Source organism: Sarcophilus harrisii, chromosome 6 (assembly GCF_902635505.1).
Source record: "Sarcophilus harrisii chromosome 6, mSarHar1.11, whole genome shotgun sequence".
In the NCBI taxonomy this organism is placed as follows: domain Eukaryota; kingdom Metazoa; phylum Chordata; class Mammalia; order Dasyuromorphia; family Dasyuridae; genus Sarcophilus; species Sarcophilus harrisii.
In genome coordinates, this window is record NC_045431.1 from 68216163 (window position 1) to 68235298 (window position 19136).

The following is a 19136-nucleotide window of genomic DNA, read 5'->3' on the forward strand; positions in this document are numbered from 1 at the left end:
AAGACAATTCCAATAGACTTAAGGTAGATATGTCATCTGCATCCGGAGGAAGAATTATGAAGACTGAATGTGGATCAAAGCACACTATTTTTATTGTTTTTCTTTCTCATGGCTTTTCCCTTTAATTCTGATTTTTCTTTAACAACATGAATAATATGTAAATATGTTTGAAATGATTATACATATGTAACCTACATCAGATTGCTTGGTGTCTTGGGGAAGGGCAAGGTAAAAGAGGGACAGGGAGAAAAAATGAATGTTGAAAGCTATCTTTACATATAATTGGAAAAAATAAAATATTATTAAGTGAAATTTATTTCTGCACCCAATTGTGTCTATTATTTCCTCCTTTGATGGTTTAGATGAAAGTGAGATTTCTATGCTGTCCTTTCTCTCACCCCTTTTCTCCTTGTTTTGTATAACCCTCTACTTATGCATCCAAATTAGATGAGATAATTTGTCCACCTTTCCTCTGTCTTCTACCTTCTTTCTCCAGGGTGTTATTTTCTCATTCTTATCACTAAAACAACAAAACCACACTCAGGAACTTCTGTCTTCCTCTATAACCCCTGATAAGGATAGGATTCTGAGGGAATACATTATTATTTCCTTATATTTATATGTAAATAGTTCATCATTATTTAATCCCTTAAATTGCTCACTCAAAACAAAATTAACAAAAATTGTTAATCTTTTTGTATTTCTGTTGACTCCTGTGTTTATATTTCAAAATTTTTGTGCAACTCTGGTTTTTTTGTCAGAGATGGTTAAAAGTCTTTTTATCCGAAGGTCTATTTTTCTTCTTGTAGGATTAGATTTATTTTCCGGGAGTAAGTTGTTCTTATTTTTAAGTCAATGTATAGTGTATTCTGGATTTTCCAATTAGGATTTAGTCTGATGTATTTTCTAGATCTTTGGGAGGAATTGTAGGGAGAGTTTGGCTGTACTACTTCCTTGTGCTCTGAAATCTTCCATGGTTTCTCCATTACCTCAGTGCACCATTTTCTAAACTACTTCCCCAATGATGACTATCTAATTATTTTTGGGAACTTTCCTTCTAACTTTGACTTTACTGAAGAACATAGTTAATTTTTAAAATATACAACACTTTATTTCCCCCCAATTTTACTTTAAAACAATTTTTAATTTTTGTTCTTTATTGTTTGTTTTGAGTTCCAAATTCTATTCCTCCCCTCTCCCTGAGACAGTAAGCAATCAGATGTAGCTAATATCTGTGAAATCATGTAAAATGTTTCCATATTAATCAGTTCATTTATATATTTTTCCTTTTACATGTGAAAAAATTTTTTACATTTGTCTTTAGAGTTTTGGAGTTTTAATTCTTTTCCTTCATCCTTCTTCATTCCCCAACCCCATTGAGAAAGCACATGTGAACTTATGCAAACTTATTTGTCATTTTGTACAAGAAGATTTAAATAAAAGAAAAAAATGAAAGAAAGAAAGTGAAAGACGGTATGTTTCAGTCTGTAGTCAAACAATAGCAGTTCTTTTTTCTGGAGGCAGAGAGTATTTTCTGTCATTAATCCTTAGAACTTTATATTGCTGAGAATAAGCCATATTCACAATTCTTCATCAAACAGTATTGCTCTTGCTGTGCACAATGTTCTCCTGATTCTGCTCACTTCAGTTTGCATCAGTTCATATAAGTCTTTCCAAGTTTTTCTGAAATCATCCTGCTTGTCGTTTTTTATAGCACAATAAAATCCTTTCACAATCACAATCCACAGTTTTTGTGCAATCATTCCCAATTGATGGGCATCCCTCCAATTTCCAATTCTTTGCCATTGCAAAAAGAGCTGCTATAAATATTTTTATATAAAAATAGGATCTTCCCCTTTCCCCACCCTTTTTTCATGTCTTTGGGATATTGACCTAGCAGTAGTGTTGCTGGATCAAAGGGTTTTGTAGTTTTATAGCCCTTTGGGCATCGCTCCAAATTGCTCTCCAGAATGGTTGCATCAGGAGAACACACTTAAAAGAGTAGACTGTGATAAAGGGTATAAGCATTTTTACTAACTTTCTTAACATAATTAAAAATTACTTTTTGTAATAATGTACTAATCATTAACACCACCACCAATGAATTTATGTACTTTTTGGTCCACAATTCCTTCAACAACGGCTATTTCCATTTTTTGTCATCTTTAATGATTTTCTAGCTATGAAATAAAATCTCAGAGAAGTCTTTTAAAAGGAAGTGCCCTATGTGCCAGAAGTCACATAGCAAGTGTGAAACCTACCAGTCAAACTTATTCCACTTTCCCTTCTACCTAGATATAGACAAAGGATATTTTTGTGGAGAGAGTTGAGAAAATTCTTATCTTCCTACTACCAGAGAATGAAGGATTTACAGGAAGATTCAGAGAAAACTAAATTTAACTGGGAAAAAAATCTTTGCAGAAAGTTTCTCTGATAAAAGTTTCACTTTCAAGATACATAAGAAACTGCTTTAAATTCATATTTTTTTAAAAAGTCATCCCCTCATTGATAAATGACTACAGCTTTTCAAAGAAGTCTAGTTATCAATAGCTATAAATATAACTATAAATGTTATAAATTGCTAATAATTAGAGAAAGACAAATTAAAGCAATTCTGTGATTCACCTCATACCCATCAAATTGGCAAAAATAATGAGAAAAATTACAAAAGTTGGAGAGGCTATGGGAAAAGGACTAAATTTACACATTGCATGGTTGTGACTCATTTTGAAATACTAGAGAGGTTGAAAAGAGTTAACTCCATCACAGATGATCATCACATAATCTTGATGTTGCTGTGTATAATATCCTCCTGGTTCTACTCACTTACCTAGCATCAGTTCACATAAGTCTCTCCAGGCTTTTCTGAAATCATCCTGTTGATCATTTCTTATGGAACAATAATATTCCATTACATTCATATACCATAACTCATTCATCCATTAACCAATTGATGGGCATCCATTCAGTTTCCAGTTCCTTGCCACTACAAAAAGGCTTATATGAACATTTTTGTACATGTGGGTCTTTTCCCCTTTTTAATGATCTCTTTGGGATACAAACCCAATACAGACACTGCTGGATCAAAGAATAAACACAATTTGATAGCCCTTTGGGCATATTTCCAAATTGCTCTCCAGAATGATTGGATCAGTTCACAACTCCACCAATAATGCATTGTGTTCAAATTTTCCCACATCTTCTCCAATAATTAAAAGTGTTCTTTTCTGTCATATCAGCTGATCTGATGGGTGTAAGGCAGTACCTCAGGATTGTTTTAATTTGCATTTATTTAATCAATAATGATTTAGAACATTTTTTCATAAGAAAAAGAATAGCTTTAATTTCTTTATCTGAAAACTGATTCTTTATCAATTGAGGAATGACTCTCATGCTTACAAATTTGACTCAGTACAGGCTGGTTTCAGATTTTCAACTATGAAAGGCTTAGCTTTTCTCAGCAATGTAGTGATCCAAGACAATTCCAATAAGATAAAAAATGCCATTCACACGCAGAGAAAGAACTATGGACACTGAATGTGGAAGAAGCATAATACTTCCATCCCTTTTTGTTTGTCTGTTTTTTGTTTCTTGTGGTTTTCCCCTTTTGTTCTAATTTTTTCACAACATGACTAATATGGAAGCATATTTAAAATCATTATATATGTATAACTTCTATCAACTTGCTTAGTATCTTGGGGAGAGAGAAGGTAGAGAGGTAGGAAGGAAAAATATTTGTAACGCAAAATTTTACAAAAGTGAATGTTGAAAACTATTTTTAAAAAGTGTTCATTTTATTTGAACTTGTTCAGAGAAAAAGTTAAAAAGTAAAAAAAATAATAATTATAATTTATGAATGAATAATGTAGGTGAATAAAGTGATGGGCCTGGAATCAGGAATACCTGACTTCAAATCCAGCTTCATATAACTTACTAGATATGTGACCCTGAAAAAGCCACTTAATCTCTGCTTGCCTTAGTTTCCCCATTTACAAAATGAGAATAATGATAGCACCTAGTTCCCAGTGTTGTTGTGAGGATCAAATGAAATAACGTTTATAGAAACCTTTGCACCTTAAGGTGCTATATAAATGCTAGTTATTACTATGAAAAGTGGACCCCAGTGGGGTTCATTTGAAAGATACTAGAAGCACTGAGTTTAAATTGTACCTTGTTCTGGTCCCACAGTCTCATGTGTCCCTTCTAGTCAATATGGTTAGTTTATAATTAGCCAGCATAAAATGACAGTAGCAGGAAGTAAGATTGCAAAGGAGACCCTGTCCCAAGATCAAAAGAACATAATTCACAAATTGTATCCTGTATTATCCAAAAATCACATCCTGCTAATATGTACTAAATCAGAAGAAACCATCTAGACTTTGTGGTCAGGGACTATTGGACTTATGATTTGTAAATCTCAGACAAGTTCCAAATACAGCCCCAAGACCAGAAGAATGCCAAATAGTGCTTGATAATTTTGAGATGATGTGGACATGTTGTTACTAGAGAGAAATTAGATATGTTAATGTACTATTCCCCAAGTTGGCACAGGTAAGAGTTTTTTCATTCTATCCTCCCAAAAAAGCTATAAAAACGAGACTTCAAACTACTGCCCTCAAGAACTCTTCACGGCCCGTACTGACCATTAAATTAATTCCAGCTCCAATCTCTGCTTATGGGAGTGATTCTCTATGCTTCTCTTCCTCATACTGCCTGTTTTCCTTAACCATACAATATCCTTTCTCCACACTGTCTGCCTCTGTACTCCTTTCACTGCCTATCTCTTATTTTTATCTCTATATCCTTCGTGCCTTATTAAAGCATGACTGCAGCCTCAGTTCCTATTGCTAGCTCAGTCAGCAAATACCCAAAGGATCAGGTGTGAATGTCCCATTTCATAATTTCACAAATTAATTACCAATTCAAAGACAAAATCTGCCAGAAGGAAGGAGAAGCTATTCTAGCCCTAAGCATTAGAATGACACAAGATGGGAGAATCTTTTAAAAGAATAATTTTCCTTGGCTTATAAGGATGTAGGTATTGGCTACAGAACAAGGATACATATTGATAATTTTAATTCTGGTTCACATTGACCCAGTTCTGTTGCACTTGAGCTGCCAAGACCTCTCCTATTCTTTTACCTCCCCATGAAGATGTCATTTGGTGGCTAGTACAATTGTCAGACCTGAGGAAGCACTATGTCTCCTCAGCTGAGTTACGTGGTTTTATATGTTTTAAGGGCTACTTGATATCACAATTTCAGTGCAAAGCCTTAAGTTATACTTGAAACAAAAAAACCTTCATGCTCTAATTGCTTACATGGAAAGGGGGCTACTGTCTGTTAGCATCCCCCAACTCCCAGTGGCTTGTAATCTTATCCCTTCTATAGGTTAGAGACTTCTTTGAAATCCTAGCTACAACTCAGTCTAAGAACTTCCCCCATGAAATCTTAGCTGTTCCCTCAGATCTGGTTCCTCCTTTTAATGTACACAACTTGGTTATAATCTACCACACAGTATTACTGAGTAATACTGTAATTCTACTTATTTTGATGTGCCATCGTCAAATAGTCCCAGATATAAAAATATGCTAAGTATTGTCAGGGATACTTCATGGTATTGACTAGACACATCTTTTGCTTGAAGGATTTTACAATTTAGGAAGTAATACAGTACAGAAATACAATTTAATTTGAATAACTTTTGTCAGTTGTGTACAATTCTTTGTGAGACCATACTGTCCATGGTGTTTTCTTGGGAAAAATACTAGAATGGTTTGCCATTTTCTTCTCCTGTGGATGAAGGCAAATGGGGGTTAAGTGACACAGCTAATAAGTATCTAAGGCTACATTTGAACTCAGATCTTCCTGACTTCAGGTCCAGTGCTTTATCTACTAAACCATTCAGAATAGATTTATTATTAACTAAATACTTAAATTTTTTTTTCCTTTCTTTTACCACTCCCATAGCGGTAAGCTCACTATACTAAGAATCACAACAGAGGATCAGAGAGACAGATTGAGAACTTCTTTTATAGATGAGGTCATTGAGACCCAAAGAGCTTAAATAACTTGCCCAAATTACACAAAGCATAAGCCACACAGCTGGAAATTAAATCCAGATTCTATGACTCCAGATTTTTTCCATCAGGGTACACAATTGAAGGTCCCTGAAAATGACTAGATACAAAAAGGACCAGTCAAAGGAGCTTCTGTTTGACCAGAAAAAGTTCTCCAGAGTTGATACTCTTTAATGTCCAGAGAATCCAAGACTAGAATCTAGACTTCTTAGTCCTTTAACAAATAATTAGCCTTATTGGAGGTTGTGAATTAAATTTCAATTTAGAACTGCTCTGTATTTCCCAGCTTCCTTTGTTACTCTTAGGAGCATCAATTATAGGGGACTAAACTGTACTTTGTCTTTCATGAAACATAGGAGTTTCTGCCCCCCTTATATATTATTTGCAGAAATCCTGGGAATAGAAGAAGCTATGGTAGTATAGCTGCATAATACATGTTCTATTATGTATTGTTTATTATTATTACTTTATGTATTATTAATAAAATTATTAATTATTTAAAATTATGTATTATTTTATGCAAAAAGAAGAAAACATTGTACATTGTATCCAAGTAATCTATCTTTTCATGTAAGTGGTTGATTATTATACTAAGACCATATCACATGCCTAAAGTTCAGTAAATTACAGCAGATTCAAGATTGGGATGAGATGGGGGCTCAGAGCTATTTTGACTGTCATAAGTAGATTCCAGTAGGAGATGGTGTTTCCAATTGATGGACACTCAGAGCTCTCTAAATTTGCTAAATGCACACTAAGTTCAACAAGATCAACAAACAAACCCAGAGAGAGGCAGAGCCAAGGGATAAAGGGTTATTGATTCCCTGAGAAGCACAAAAAGCTTGTCCCTTCTTCTCAGTGAAGTGCAGTACAAAACCACCAGAGGTAAGTGGGACTTCCCAGAGACAGAACAAAAGTCTCTGCATAGATATCAGGTTAGTTGCTAACAGTTTTTCTTTGGCATAAATACACCCATTTGTTTCCAGTAAAGATGGTGGGAAAAGTTCTGGATTTGGAAGCAGAGGAAGTAGTTTCAAATTCTGACTCTGTTGACGGCTTAAAAAACTTGAGACCATTTTCTTCTTTGGAATTTCATTTTCCTCGTTTGCAAAAATAAGAGTTTGATTATCTGCTCTAAACTAATAAGCCTAAACTGATTTTATTAGAAATCTACATTAATTATTTGCTGATTAAATAAAAATAGTTTCCATCACAGCCACTCAAAGGATTATTGCAGACCTTCCAGATCCCTAGGGCTTACTGTGTATTTGGCTCTCATTCTTTAAAAACTAGACCAGACTTTAGAGTTTTAATGGCCCCCTTTACCTCTAGCGTACTTCACAATCCTATTCAATAGTGGAGGCAGTCAGATATTTCCTTCCTTCCTTTCATTCTCCTGGCAATCTCTACATGGAGGAGACTATTTTGAAACTGGCCAACTTCCTTCTTATCTTCTACTCCCCTTTATCCTGCTGTCAATGGATTTATTCCTTTTTAAAAATGATGAACACTGGAGATGAGCCTATGGGAGATGGATATCTTTATGGTTCTTCATTTTCTTTTATAACTTTTTCTGGGGGGAGATGGAATGGCTGGTGAGATTTCAAATGACCTTATGTCATCCTCCCATAGAGCTTATTTATTTAACTTTTAAAAATCAAATTGGTGGGAGGCAGAGTACTCTATTCCAATATGTTTTGGTTTATGATGAGATTATTCAGCAAGGTTTTAATATCATTTGAGCATTATAAGCGTCTGCACCTTTTTTGTGCTAAAATTTCTATTTAATTATTTTTATTTCTTCTGTCTTCCTCTTTCCCCTTCTCAATATCTCCTTTTTTCCTCCTTTCTGGCCCTTTTTCTCACCCAGATTTTCTTAATAAATTTATGTTTTGTAAAAGGATTTTGTTGTACCCAGTTTGGAATGGCTATATTCCTTTTTCCATCTTCTTATGGTTCTCCATCCACACTCCCCTTTCTCCCCAGAATGTCTTTTTTTTTATTAACATCACCTCTATCCTTTCCTTACTAGTTCCTATCATGTCTAGTCACTGTTTTGGTTTTGACACCATCAATATAAAATGTACAATGGTTCTTGCTAACCAACACCAGGTATATCTGATGTTCAGATGAGTTCCAATAAAAAGAATTTTTTTTAGAAGAAAAGAAAGAAAAATAGAAAGACTGGAAACCTAATGCATTGCTGGTAGAGTTTTGAAGTTATCCAGTCATCCTGAAGAGCAATTTGGAACTATGCCCAAAGGACTATAAAACTCTCCATACCCTTTGCTCCAGCAATACCACTAGTAGGACTATATCCCAAAGACATCCAAAAAAGGGGGACACCTATCAGTACAAAAATATTTACAGCAGCTCTTTTTGTGGTGGCAAAGAATTCAGAATTTAAGGGAAGCCCATCAATTGGGGGCTGACTAAATAAGCTTTGGTATATGATTGTAATGGAATATTATTGTAGTGTAAGAAATGAAAAACAGGATGACTTCAGAAAAACCTGGAAAGAATTAAATGAACTGATGCTTAAGTTAAGTGAACAGAACCAGGAGAACATTGTACACAGTAACAGCAATATTGTACAATGAAGAACTATGAATGACTGAGCTGTTCTCAGCAATAAAGTGATCCAAGACAATCCCAAAGGACTAATGATGAAGCATACAATCTGCCTCCAGAGAAAAAACTTATATTGATGAATACAAACTGAAGCATGCTTGAAAATAAAATAAAAAGATTTATTTTAAAAGGACTTTTCCCCTTCCCCCCGCATGCTAGGATGAACCTTTCGATATAAACCTGTGAAGGTTTTTTTTTTTTTTTTTTTTTTTTCTGTAGGCATTTGGATTTCTCAGAAATTATCCAAGAAGCCATTGCCAAGATTTTGCTTCTTTCTGTTGCATTAATGATGATCCTGTTCTCTGTAATTTGCAGCCAATCACATGTCTGCATGTGTTGAGTAATCCTGACTGAATGACTAACAGGAAGAGATGTCTGGCAACAATACTGTCTTGATGAATGAAAAATGCAAGGCCAGCATACCCCTCCACATTTAAATCCCCCGAAGCCACAATACTCACTGTGCCGACACATTTCTAAAAAGTCTGTATTTTTAAAATGTGATCTGCAATCTTTAGAGGCTTTGGAAGGGCCCCCCAAACTACCTGGCCCCCATTAGATGAGATTTCTAAGCCAGGAAGGCATGATGTGTGTGATGAAATAAGGAAGTTTGCGAGGGTAAGTTCCAGAGAGAACTAGGTCACACTCACATCAGTATCGATATCAGCATGCATTTACATGTCTTCTCTATTTCCAAATATAATCGTAGCATCTAAGAGCTGGAAAAGACCTTAGAGGTCATTTAGTCCATTCTCTGACCCACTGAGTCATCCTGGTGAAGTGATTAAAGAGATGTCCTTGGAGCAAAAATGTGTGAGTTCAGGGCCTGCTTCTGATGTGTACTGACTGTGTAAATCCTGGTAAATCACTTAACCTGTGTCAATGCTCTAGCTAACTCTCTAGGGTACAGGTTATTTACCTGAGATCCATGAACTCCTGGAGAGATTTCAAGAAATGGGTAAAAAAAGAAAAAAATCTTTATTTCAAGAGAATTGGTTTCCTTTTATTTTATTCCTTTAAAAATATTAGTCTGATGTATACTTATATTGTATTTAATTTATACTCTAACATATTTAACATGTATTGGTCAACCTGCCATCTGGGGGAGGGGATGGGGGGGAAGGAGGGGAAAAATTGTAACAAAAGGTTTGGCAATTGTCAATGCTGAAAAGTTACCCATGCATATAACTTGTAAATAAAAAGCTATAATAAAAATAAATAAATAAATAAAAATAAAAATATTAGGCTGAGAAGGGGCTCTATAAGCTTTGTTGCCCCGTCAAAGAGGCCCATGTCACAAGAAAAACTTAACCCCATTTCTAAGGATCTAAATTTCAGACAAAGTGTCTAACTTTACTGTTACAATTTTCCTCATTCAATTATATACTATGTCCATGAAAACACAGATACAGTCTCTATGGCTTGCTACATTTCCAAAGAAATGGTCATCTTTTTTTTTTGAGGACTTCCAGAAGTGGTCAATCCCTTCTTTTCTAAGGTAGCTTATTTCAGTTTTAGAGAATAGTAATTGATAGTAAAACTTTCCTATTGAGCCAATTTTTTTCTACTGTGTTCTAGGGCACTGTACACACCCACAGCATCAATGCATTTCCCCGAAGAGAGTGACTGGAGGGTGGGGAGGAGATGGGTGGAGAAAGATCCAGCCAGTTGGCTGGATCTATAAGTTTTGCCCTTTGCAGTTAAGTGTATGCTCTGGGAGAACCAAACTGCTGGTCATTTTAAGGAATGGCCTCATAAATTAAGGAAGACTCCTTAATGGATACAAACTTAATGGAGGAAGGAGATAGAAGGGAGCTAGGGAGGCTAAGTGCTACCTGGAGAGTGCCTAAAAATCTAGAGAGTAAAATTTCACAAAGTTGAATTTTATGGCTCAAAATCCAATTCACTTTTACAGATATCTGGAATGGGTGGCTTGTTCTCAGAAAGTTAATCATTAGGAGGCAGCTATAGTCTCTGAAATCTAATTACTACAGATTATGGGCAAGCTCATATTCCATGGAGAGCTGTCCTTGAGTTGCCTCCAAACAATGATCCATGCCCACTAATTTCATTGGGTTGATGGGGAATTCCTCAAATTGATCAGTAATTCTCCTAATCACTCCCAATTATATTCTGTTCAAATATCTTCATATCTATGGTGCATTAAAAAAAAACAAAAACAAAAACAAAAAAAAAAAACCAAGAGCCACAGTTCTTTGTTTTATTTTCCTAACTTTAGTTTCCAAATTATTTATTCACCTTTATTTAAGAAGGGAAGGAACAAAGGGGTAAAACCATGGGAAGTAGAACATAGCTATTCTGTCTCTTAGTAATTTACCTCTTTGGGATGGGAACTGAGAATGAATTCCTGGCTTTCAGAAGTTAGAATTAAACCAATATAATCTTCTTAGATGTAGATCTGGACCTCCCATTAGCATTTTTCTTCAGATATTCATTTAAACTCATCTGGATTCTTGCTCCAGTTCCCATTTATTCCCTCCACAAAAAAGTAAAACAGCATGATTTTTGTTTTGCTTTAATTTGAATATCAGAATTGTTTAGTCAGAATCAAGCAAGTAGATGGAGTTCTCAACTTGGCATGAAAAAATTGTTCAAATTCTACCTCTGACAATACATATTTATTCACATTCACATTCATATTCGCAAGTCACTAAATCTCTCAGTTTTCACATAGATAAAATGATGATTATTGTAGTCCCTACCTCAGAGGCTAATTGTTGGAGATTCAAATGAGATAATGTATATAAAGCATTTTGAAAACCTTAAAGTGTTATATAGAGAAAAGGATTAGAGCTCTGATTTCATTTATGCAGGGATCTCCCATATAGGGAAACTCTTTTTATGAATACAAGTTTATATCCTTCATGTAACTTAGAATCTTAAACTTGCCTAAAGCAGGGGTGGCCCACCACAAGCAAGAAGCCTGAAAAAACTTCCAAAGTGGGCCAAAATCATATTAAAATGTCGAGAAATATTGAACAAAATAAGCAAAAATACAACATAAATTTAATTTGTGGTTTTCTAGGTCAATATGTGACCTCCAGGGATCGGTTTCTATTTGAAATGGTCACTATTGGCTAGAGCATTGAGGAGAGGTGTTGTTCCAAGCAGTAGGATATTGCCAGCACGTGTCAAAGGTATGCTTTGAACTCAGAACTTACTAGCTGCAGGGATATCTCTATGCACTGAACTGCACTGCTTTTCAGGATTACATAAATACCAATTGTTATCCATTTAAACATTTGCATTTGTCAAAAGAAGCTCAAACAAAATTTATTCATTAAAATAATTCTCTACAAACACACCCACACACCCACACCAGTGCTTGTCTGAATGTTAGCCCTTAATGTCACTACTGAACAGACTATTTTCTCCCCATCATGTACATCCCTGAGACACAGTGCTGAGCAGCAGACTGAGGGCAGGCTGAGGGTCAGGAAGATTTGAACTGAATTCTGATTCTGTGATATATACAGCTCCTGAGCAAGTTATTAAACTATTCAGTACCTGCTGGTAACTAAGCTGATTTGATTAAGAACAGTTCCTTATTTGTATAGGTAGAAGGAAATGTTTTTTTTTTTTTGCAATATCAAAATTTAATTTTAGTAGAGATATAAGTATTACATAAGCAATTTTGTTTAAAAATCAAAAAATGAAACAATTTTAAAAATTTGTAAATAGTATTTTATATTTTCCAATTGCATGTAAATATAGTTTTCAACATTCATTTTTATAAGATTTTGAATTGAAATTTTCCTCCCTCCTTTCCTTTCTTTCCCTTCCCCCTTCTCAAGACAGCAAGCAATCTGATATAGGTTACACATGTGCAATCATGGAAACATATTTCCACATTAATCATGTTGTGAAAGAATAATCAGAACAAAAGGGAAAAGCCACAGAAAATTGCCTATTCATATCCTTTGACCATTTATCAATTGGGGAATGACTTGTATTCTTATAAATTTGACTTAGTTGGTAGAGGGAATTTCTTGACAAAGAATTTTAAGATACCAATGAAATCATTATCCCAAATCAAAATATATTCCTAATCATATTTTCATACTACTTCTTAACTACAAGACATCCTAGGTACCAAGCTATAGGTTAATTGGTCCTTACTACGGAACCATGCCTTTTCTCCCATGATTTCTTCTTTTTGGCTAATTTTTAAAAATTCCAAACTTAAGTACCCAAATGATCACTTCCACCTTTAGCAGAAATGGGATTCTATTTGAAAGTCTGTATTTACTTTTAAAATTTGTTGTTGTTGTCCAATTGTTTTCACTCATGTCTAATTCTTTTTGATCCCATTTGGAATTTTCATGGCAATAACAGATACTATAGTGGTTTGCCTTTTCCAGCTCATTTTACTGATGAGGAAACTGAGGCAAACACGACTACGTGACTTTCCCAGAGTTAACACAGATAGTGTCTGAAGTCATATTTGAACTTAGGAAATTAAATCTTCCTGACTTCAGGCTGAGCTAATTTCATCTAGTGGCCCCCAAAAGCATTAAATAAATTCTGTTATTTTCATTGTTTTGCTTTTTAATTTTTTTTGGTTTGATAAAAACAAATGTTTCTTCTTTTCTAGGATTGAGTCAAATATGTTATTTCTTTCCCATTCTTTATGTTTTTTTTTAAACTTAGATCAGTGAAGCAGTTGGAATTTAGTGTAGTGTGTTTTTTTTCCCTAAATTATTGTTTCCTTAACAACTATAATTGAAATCTATATACAACTTTTTTTAGTATGAGTTTATCAAACATTAATTTTAAAAATAATCATCTGATTTTGAGTTTTCTGCTTGGTTTCATTGACTTTTCCTGGTGACAGATAACCTTTTCATAATTACTGCTCTAGAAAAAGTCACTCAGGAAAGTCACTCTTTGGTTGGTTTTTTTTTCCCCTTTATTCTTCTTGATGTGTTTGTCTTTATTTTTTCAAATTTTGTTATCACCTTCTCTCATCATAAGAAATAACTTATGGCATTACAAAAAAAAATCTGTAAATTAGCTTTGCAAATATAGCCATTTTTACTATGTTCAATCTAATCATGAGCTGGGGTAGGGGGATAGACTTTTCTGGATTCCTTTCTTCCATAATTTCCTTCAAAATACATTTGTAGCTATCTTTATATAGGTCTTATACATCTTGATGAATTAATGCCCAAATATTTGGCGTATTTTATTGCTGGCATAAATGGTTTCACTCAATCTGTTTATCTGTATTCTTGTGGGTGGTTTATGAAAATACAGTTGGGTTTCCAAGTTCATCTTGAACTCTGCTATTTTACTAATATCATGTATCATTACCAATAATTTTTTGTTGGATGACTTTACAATTGTACTGTTTATAAACAGAAATAGTTCAACTCCTCCATTGTCAATTCTTATTTCTTTGATTTCTTTTTTCATGTCTTATTGCTATTCCTAAATTTTTTAAACCTATGTGAAATATTTTTTTGTGCCAAAAAAATATTTAACAGCTCTTTTCAATGTAAATACTTTTTAACATTCCTCGATCTTAAATACTTATTTGTTGTCTTTATATCTTTATAGAAAGATGAGTCCCCTAGGCAGTATGGTGGAAAGAGTATTCGTCCTGGAGTCAAGAAAACCTGAGTGAGTTCAAATCCCCTCTCAGATTCTTATTAACTGTGTGACTTTGGACAAGTCATTTAAACTGTTGCCTCAATTTCTCTTCCACCGCAAAATGGAGATGATAATAGCACCTACTTCTCAGAGGTTTTTTGTGAAGATAAAATGAAATAATAGCTGTAAAGAGCTTAGCATAGTGCCTAAGACAGAAGAGATATCATCTATTTTAAATTTTTTAAAATACAGATAAGTGCTGTATTGCATTAAAGGTTGTCTCTGCATCTAATGATATGATCATGAAGTCTTTATTTTTTTCCCTTGTTCATAAAATGTATTATATTGATTGTTTGCTTGGTATTAAATCATCTACACATTCCATTTAAGCATATTATATGGCCTTGATGGTGGTTTTAAATACTTATCTTTTGGCTGGAAGGCTTGTTTGTTGTTCAAAGTATTTCTTAAAAATGCCTTTCAGTAAAGTTTTCTAAATTTGTTTGCTTCTCAAATCTCCATCTTCAGACATCATAAAAAATGCTGACTTTTGCTGATAATTTGCAAAAATAATTTTGGGTTTATGGACCAAGTACCTTAATGGTCTAAATATTATATTCCAATTTTGGTAATTGTCTTTGAAAAGTTTGCTATAATTTAAAAAATATTTCCTTGGTAAATTAAGTCCTGTTTTCTGGCAACTAATAGCATTTTAATCTTATCCTTGAAGTCTTTTGAATTTAATCAGGCTATGTCTAGGCATGTTAAATTTTGCATTCTTCCTTGTGGGTGTCCTAAGGATTCTTTCTATTGAATTTCATCAGATGTCTTCAATAATTCTGGGAAATTTTTTTGGAGAATTTATTGAAATACAAGCTCAAAATTCTCTTGTTTTTCTTAATCCTGTACAATGTCTGTAATCCTGACATTGCTATTCACGAGTCTGTATTTTTTCCCAACAGTATGGATTAATTAAAAATTTGGTTTTGTGATTAAATTTGTGATTTTAAAAAACCCAACAATATTTCTAGCTGATCTATATTGTGTGCATTTTGCACTGGAGTAGGTCTAGTGTTTTTTACTTTTTTAGATTTTTTCCTACTGTATTCTCTATTTTGGTCATTTTGTACTCTGTTTCTTGATTTTTTTTTTTTTTTTTTTTTTTTTTCATAGTAACAACTTTTCAATCACATTCAATTTGCTAGAGTGGCTTTTAACTTTTTTTTTTTTTTAGATATTTATTTTATTTATTCCTATAATTTATTTAGTAGTGAAAATTGTTGCTTAATTTCTTTAAATGTGTATTTTATTCACTTTAAGACATCCCTAAAGATAGATGCTGTTTCTTTTTCTATATAATTTGCTTTTGATAGTTTTCTTGACTCAATTGTTCCTTTGATACATCTCATCTCTATTGAGAGGTGGGAAGCAGACATGTTTAGCATCAAAAGATCATAGAATTAGGAGCAGTTAGGTGCTGGCCCTGAAGTCAGAAGGACCCGAGTTCAAATCTGACCTTAGATACTTAACACTTCCTAGCTAGCTATATGACCCTAGGCAAGTCACTTAACCCCAATTGCCTTAGCAAAAAAAAAAAAAAAAAAAAAAAAAAATGGATCATAGAATTAGGACTGGAAAAAATCTTAGAAGTCATCTAGCAAAATTTCCTCCTTTTACAGGTGGGAAAGGTCCAGAAAGAGTGTGTGGCTTAACCAATATCTCCATAATATATCAATATCCATATTTCTATTAGTTTGTTCAACTGCAAAATGGACACAATAAAACCACCTACCTCCTACGTACAGAAATAGAGATGGATATAGATATAAAGAGTTTGCTTTACTTTTAAAATTAAAATTAAATTTAAATTTATTAAATTTAAAATTAAAATTAAAAATTAAAATAGGATAGAAAAAGAAATTCCATTTAAAATAACTGTCGATAGTATAAAATATTTGGGAATCTGCCAAGGGAAAGTCAGGAATTATATAAACAGAATTACAAAACACTTTCCACATAAATAAAGTCAGACCTAATCAGTTGGAAAAATATCAAGTGCTCATGGGTAGGCCAAGCAAATATAATAAAAATGGCAATACTACCTAAATGAATCTACTTATTTAATGCCATGCCAATCAAACTCCCAAAAAATTATTTTACAGATCTAGAAAAAATAGTAACAAAGTTCATCTGGAAGAACAAAAGGCCAAGAATTTCAAAGGAATTAATGAAAAAAATATTAATGAAGGTTACCTAGCTGTTCCAGACCTAAAACTATATTATAAAACAGCAGTCATCAAAACCATTTGGTATTGGCTAAGAAAGAGTTGTCCATCAGTGGAATAAGTTAGGATCATGGGATAAAATATTCAATGACTGTAAAGTATGGACTAGTTCCCGGGAGGCTTCAGGGTCAGCCAGAATCAGGATCAATTAAAGTCCTTGGTCTTTAGGGGGAGAAGTGAAGGAGGCAACCAATCAAAATCCTGGATCCTGGAGTCCAGAGTCATCAGCCTCTCTCCTCCTCATCCTGCTGCCAAGTGCCTCTGTTCCCTCTCCCTCTCTGTCTTCCAGTCCTTGCCTATGATTATTTTAACACCAAACATTGAGCCAGCACCAATAGTGAGAAGAGCCATTTATCCAAACATATGCTAATAGAGTCATTGTCTCACATCAAATAGGTAACGAGACTTAAATGCTCAGTTGTCTGATTCAAGCACACCTTTTGGGAGTTTCAGCCCTCTACAAATGACTATAGTCATCTAGTGTTTGACAAGCCCAAAGATTCCAGCTTTTGGGATAAGAATTCACTATTTGACAAAAACTGCTGGGAAAATTGGAAACTAGTATGGAAGAAATTAGGGTTCGACTCAGACCTAACACCACATACCAAGATAAGATTTAAATGGGTTCATGATTTAGACAAAAAGAGTGATATTATAAGCAAATTAGAGGAACATAGGATAATTTACCTCTCAGATCTGTGGAAAAGGAAGGAATTTGAATCAAAAGAAGAGCTGGAACTCATAATTGAACACCAGATAGATAATTTTGATTATATTACATTAAAAAGTTTTTGTACAAACAAAACTAATGCAGACAAGATTAGAAGGGAAGCAATAAATTGGGAAATCATTTGACATTTTGACATATAAAGGCCTTATTTCTAAAACATAGAGAACTGACTCAAATTTATAAGAATCCAAGCCATTCTCCAAATGATAAATGGTGAAAAGATAAGAACAAACATTTTCAGATGAAGAAATTAAAGCTATTTCTAATTATACAAGAAGATACTCTAAATCACTATTGATCAGAGAAATGCAAATTGAGATAACTTGGAAATACCACTACACACCTCTCAGATTGACTAAGATAACAGGAAAAGACAAGAATGAATGTTGGAGGGGATGTGGGAAAAATGGGACACTGATACATTGTTGCTGGAGTTGTAAACAGATCTATGCCCCCAAAGTTATCAAACTGTGCATACCCTTTCACCCAGCTGTGTTTCTACTCAGCCTATAGCCCAAAGAGATCTTAAAAGAGGGAAAGGGTTAAGGTTAGGGTTTTGTGGCAGCCCTCTTTGTAGTGGCCAGAAACTGGAAACTGAGTGGATGTCCATCAATTGGAGAATTATTGGGTAAATTGTGGTATATGAATGTTATGGAATATTATTGTTCTGTAAGAAATGATCAAGAGGATGATTTTAGAGAGACTTATATGAACTGATGCTGAGTGAAATGAGTTTCTTCAGGAGATTATTATTCAAGGCAACAACAAGACTATACTCCGATCAATTCTGATGGACGTGACTCTCTTCAAAATGAGATGATTCAAACCATTTCCAATGGTCATGTGATCAAAAGAGCCATCTACACCCAGAGAGAGAACTGTGGGAACTGAATGTGGATCACAACATTAAATTCTCATTCTTTAACAAAAATAAAATAAAATAAAATATATAATAAGATCAAACCACAGCTGTTAAAACTTTTTTGCTTTTCTGATCTTGGAATATAAATTCTTATAAAAATCAAAGAAAGTATTTCCTCTTTAATCTAGGTAGATTGTCTTCTCGTACCCTTTTGCTTTAATTATCTCTTGTCAGATATCTCAGAGTTCCACTAACTTTTATTTATTTACTTTTTAATTGTTTAATATACCTTAAAAACAGCATCAAACATGAGCATACTTAGAAGAATAGAAAAAGAGGATAATAAATGGAACCATGAATCTCATAGTTACTTATAGGAATAGCTAGGTAGCGCCATAATGGACAGACCATCAGGCCTGGAGCCAAAAAACTGGATTTCAAATATAAGCACAGACACTAGCTGTATGATCCTGGGCAAGTCACTTATCTTAAGTCAGTTTTGTCACCTATAAAATAGGGATAATAATAGCAACTACCCTTCAGGGTATCATATTTAATTATTTATTATAATTCTTATTTAATTATTAATATTTATTATATCAGTGACATACTTCTCATATTCTAATCCATTAATATGTATAAACTGTTTATTATAATCATTATTTATATTTATTATTATTATTATTATATCAATGACATACTGCTTGTATTTTTAAAAAATTATAATTTCAACTTTTAGCTTCAAAGCTCTCCTACTTAACTATGTTTCCTTCTGAACCTCTTTTTGTTCTCTTACAGACTTACCTGGATTCTAACAAGAGCTTTCTTATAGATTTTCTAGCCTTTATCTCTTGTAATTTTAATCCATTCTTCAGATTACTATCAGAATAATTTTTCTCATATATAAATCTGATCACGTCCTATTGCATGCTATTC